The sequence below is a fragment of the Bufo bufo genome, chromosome 6 (assembly GCF_905171765.1).
Source record: "Bufo bufo chromosome 6, aBufBuf1.1, whole genome shotgun sequence".
Lineage (NCBI taxonomy): Eukaryota > Metazoa > Chordata > Amphibia > Anura > Bufonidae > Bufo > Bufo bufo.
In genome coordinates, this window is record NC_053394.1 from 262,255,791 (window position 1) to 262,260,615 (window position 4,825).

General features: G+C 49.3%; 1 pseudogene; it reads left to right on the plus strand.

The window, feature by feature from the left end:
• The first annotated feature begins 344 nt into the window (after window positions 1-344).
• On the plus strand, window positions 345-463 carry LOC121006420 (annotated as a pseudogene).
• Window positions 464-4,825: the final 4,362 nt, after the last annotated feature.

The following is a 4,825-nucleotide window of genomic DNA, read 5'->3' on the forward strand; positions in this document are numbered from 1 at the left end:
GATTTTCCCTCCGGTTGGAGGTTTTATTGTATTCCTTCCTGGGGGGAAACCTTTTTATTTTACTGTTATATGTTTTCTCCTCTGGGGGCGGGGACTCGACTCTGAGCCCACTCCTATTTAAGAAAACATTGTGAACCAGGTTGTTCTCTGGCTGCACATGCTTTTTAAGCTAGCTCCCAGAGTCCCATAAGCTGGTGTTCCTTCACTTATTGGTGCCCTATTTCTGGTCCTCATTTAAGCTATCCGCCGGTCTGCCTTTTCTTTTACCTTTCTCCTGAAACATTTATTGGTTGTTTATAAATGTTTTACTTATCCTTTTTTTCTTTTTTCCCACAGTGAGGTCGGTCAACGGTTATTCTAAGCTGAATTTACCTGCACTCATCAGATCGCAGAAGATAAGCAGCTTGGGGCTTGGTAGGAACCAGCTTGGGAGACTGGTTGGGAACTCCTTGTTCCGTTGACTTTAAGAAAACAAAACAAAACAAAAAAAAGCCTCCACAGGATTCGAATGGCAGAAAGGCGGTTTCCAAGCGGAAAATTTTTTCGTGATATGATTGTAGCGCGCTTTTGGAGGATAGCTGTCCCTACTCCAGGTGTGACGGCTGCCGTCCGAGGGTCCAACCTTCCACCGAACCTACGATGCAGGATATGTATCAGTGGGTAAAGACCTATGTTGACGGATCCATCAAAGGGGTTATAAGCCTGCTGGATGAGAGGCTTCCTACTCAGACTCCTTGGAGTCTTCGGCTCCAGTAGAGAGACCGTCTGTAGTCTCCTTGAGTTCCTCCTCCTCGAATGAGGAGGAGCTTACTTCTTGCTTCTTTCCTCCTGATAAGACGCAAAAGTTACTTAAGTCCATCAGGTCGGGGGACCATGATGTTGACCTGGGGGAGCCCTCTGATCCAGCTAGTCGGGCACTTCGTGTCTTTAAAGCAGATGAGACCCTCCTCTCTGTCATACGCACAGAGTGGAAGAAACCCGAAAGGGGTCCGATTCTAACTAAAGATTCAGAACCATGTTTCCGATGGCTAAACCCTTGGTGGAATCGTGGGGTTCCATTCCCAAGGTGGACATGGCGATTGCCAAACTGTCCAAGCGCACTCTGGTTCCTGCGGACGATGGGTCGAGTCTGCAGGATCCCCTTGACAGGAGAGCAGAGTGCACGCTCAGGAGAGGTTATACGGCAGCTGCAGCTTCGGCGTCTACGGCCATCGCTGCTACAGAAGTTTCTACCTTCCTCCGGTCTCGATTAAACCAGATCCAGATGGATGTGGATCAGAAGGTGTCTCGGGACGACATTCTGGTGGATTTCAAGACTGTCAACCTGGAGATGAATTTACTGTCTGATACAGCGCAACAACAGCTGAAGTTGGCGGCCAAAACCATAACCCTGGTGTCAGCGGCCCGCAGGCCTTTGTGGCTTAAGCCTTGGGTCGCTGACAATTCCATGTAGCCTTCCCTTTGAGCCCAACCGTTTGTTCAACTCAGAGTTGGATAAGATTATGGAAAACCTGTCAGATTAAAAGGGGAAGAGTCTTCCCCAACAGTCCTTTCGGGGGCAGGGCAGACAAAACCGTGGTGGTAGGTCTGACCAGCAGTCAAGAGCCCGGAGGGACTGGGGAGCGCAGCGAAGAGGTTCGAGGCGCTCTCGTGAAGGAGCCAAGGATAAAAAATCCACCTCCTGACTACGGGCCTCCTCAAGGCTCTTGGATGACTCCCGTGACTCCTGCCATCCTGCCAGAAGACTTCCCCACTCCCCTGCCTCATCTTCCCATCGGAGGTCAACTCTCCCACTTCAAGGACATCTGGATCCGAGAGATTTCGGATCCCTGGGTCCTGAATTGTCATATCAGAGGGGTACTCAATCAATCTTCTTTCTCTGTCTCCGGACAGGTTCATCAGAACCAAACTTCCACAGGCCGCAAGGCAGTCGGTTCTGGAGGCTTAGATTCAGGATTACATCCACAAGGGGGCTCTGGAGGAGGTTCCGGCAGGGGAGCGGGGCTTAGGGATTTACTCACCAGTGTTTCTGGTTCCCAAGGCGTCAGGGGATCTCCGGATGATTATCGATTTGAGATTCTTCAATCGATACGTAAGGAAAGAAAGGTTCCGTATGGAAACCATCAGGTCAGTGGTTCACGTTCTCAATCCTGGAGATGTGACGGCAACCCTGGACCTCAAGGATGCATATTTGCACATCCCAGGAAATATCTCAGGATCGCGGTCCAGGTGTCAGGTGTCACCAGACACCTTCAGTTCGTTGCCCTTCCCTTCGGCATTTCTTCTGCCCCTCACACTTTCGCCAAGGTGGTAGTTTCTGTGGTGGCGGCTAGCACTCCAAGGACTGACCATCATTCCTTATCTGGACAATTGGCTTTTAAAAGCCTCTTCCTTTGTGGTCCTGACCCACCATCTTCATGTAGCGATTTCCTTTCTGTTCCGCCTAAGGTGGATCATCAACTGGCAGAAGTCGAACGTGAGCCCGTCGACTTCAGTAAGATATTTAGGCTTCATAATCGACTCCGTTGGGAGATCTCTCCGGTTGACTCCAGAAAGAAGATCCCGAATACAGAACATGGCAGAATTCCTATCCGTGCCTTGGCGAGTTCCAATTTGGACTCTCATGAAGATGTTGGGGCTCATGGCAGCGTCTGCGTAAGCAGTCCCTTGGGCTTTATGGCACCTCCGGCCGCTGCAGTCGGAGGTTCTCTCCAAATGGAATGGCAGCCCCGCCGGGCTGAACTCCCTGTGCTCCCTGTCTTGGCAAACTCGGCATTCCCTCAGATGGTGGAGCCATCTTTTAGACGGGAAGTCTATGACCCAGCCAACCTGGGTCATATTGACAACAGATGCATCCCAAGTAGGCTGGGGTGCTCATCTAGACGATTCTCCAGTGCACAGATCCTGGTCTCCTCAGGAGCGGCTCCTCTCATCCAATCTCCGCAAGATTCAAGCTATCCGGCTAGCCCTCCTTCACTTAGCCCCTCAGATCCGGGGCAAAGCGGTGAAAGTCCAGTCAGACAATATGACTGCGGTACTTTATATCAACAAGCAGGGAGGCACAAGATCACTTACCCTCTTATCAGAGATCGGGGTGATTCTGGATTGGGCAGAATTGAACCTTTCACACTTATCTGCGATCCACATTCGAGGCTCCCTCAATATGATAGCGGATCGGTTGAGCCACGGTCTTCCAACAGTGGAGTGGTCTTTACATCCGGAGATATTCAAGCAGATAGTCCTCAAGTGTGGAATGCCAGAGGTGGATCTTATGACAACAAGGTTCAACGCCAAGGTGGAGAGGTTTTGCTCCCTTTACAGGGAGGACAACCCCCTGGCGATAGATGTTCTGTCAATATCCTGGAGGTTCAGGCTGGTTTACATCTTCCCTTCCTTTTCCATGATACCGAGGGTATTGATGAAAATTCGTCAGGATCAGGCCTCGGTAATAGCCATCATACCGTTTTGGCCCAAGAGATCCTGGTTTACCCAGCTCATTCAGATGAGTCGGGGACATTATTGGAGGCTCCCCCCACAGCAGACCCTGGTGTCATGGGACACTCACCTATGCCCAGATCTGCACAGGTTCAACCTGACAGCCTGGAGGTTGATCAGTCCCTTCCCAGAATAGAAGGGCTTTCAGAGTCGGTCCTGAGAATGCAGTCTCATTCAAGAGCAGACTCTACTAAGAGAGTTTACTCACAGATTATGAGGATATTCTCTTCTTGGTGTTCCTCAAAGAAGGTGGCGCCCCTCCCCATCATCCTTCAGTTTCTGCAAGATGGCCGTGACAAAGGCCATCTTGAGGGTTCAAGTTTCAGCCATTTCAGCTTGTTTCAACAAGTCTTTTTTGCAGGACCCGCTCATTAAACGGTTCCTTAAAGGAGCTGAAAGATTAAAGCCTACAGTACTGAAACCCATCCCTCAATGGGATTTATCAGTAGTTCTCAGGGGGTTAGCATCTCCCCCTTTGAGCCTTTGGAGGAGGTAGATTTCAAGTTTGTCACATGAAAACTTGTTTTTTCTTCTTGCTGTGACTTCGGCCAAGAGGGTCTCTGAGCTTCAAGCTCTATCAGCGCACGAGCCCTATACCATTTTTTTGCAAGACCGGGTCCTTTTAAGATTTCTCCCGTACTTTAGGCCTAAGGTTCATTCTTTCCAGAATATCAACCAGGTGATATCCCTCCCGGTTCTTTCTAGACCATCTACTTCCTCCGAGGAACCTGCTATACATCCTTTGGATGTCTCGAGATGCCTTCGGATCTATGTGGATAGATCAAGGAGTTCAGGAAAGATGAAAATCTTCTAATCCTGTTTGCCGGTAAGTTTAAAGGCCGTAAGGCGTCTAAACCATCCATCAGTCAATGGATTAAGGAGGCTAATGGGGAATCCTTTGTTTCCCAAACTCTAGACCCTCTGTGGTTTGTAAAAGCACATTCTACGAGGGCTGTAGCTACTTCTTTTGCCGAGAGGAGTCTTCTTCCGCTCGACATGATTTGTAAATCTGCCTCCTGGAGATCTGAATCAACATTCATCTCCCATTATAGACTAGATGCCAGATTAGCTGAGTACTCGGCCTTTGGGCAGACTATTCTTAGTTCTGCCAGGCATGATGGCCCTCCCTAGGGGTTCTTCTTGCTATCTTCCCATCTGTGCTGCTGGTAGGACGTAAGGGAATCGTTAATTTCTAACGATAATTTATTTTCCCTTAGTCCTAACAGCAGCACACAAATTTCCCACCCTAGTAAGACTATTTTTTTCTTGCTATAACACAATGGGCTGGAGGTGATTCCCTCCTTTATAGGGGAGGTTTAAGTGTTTAATT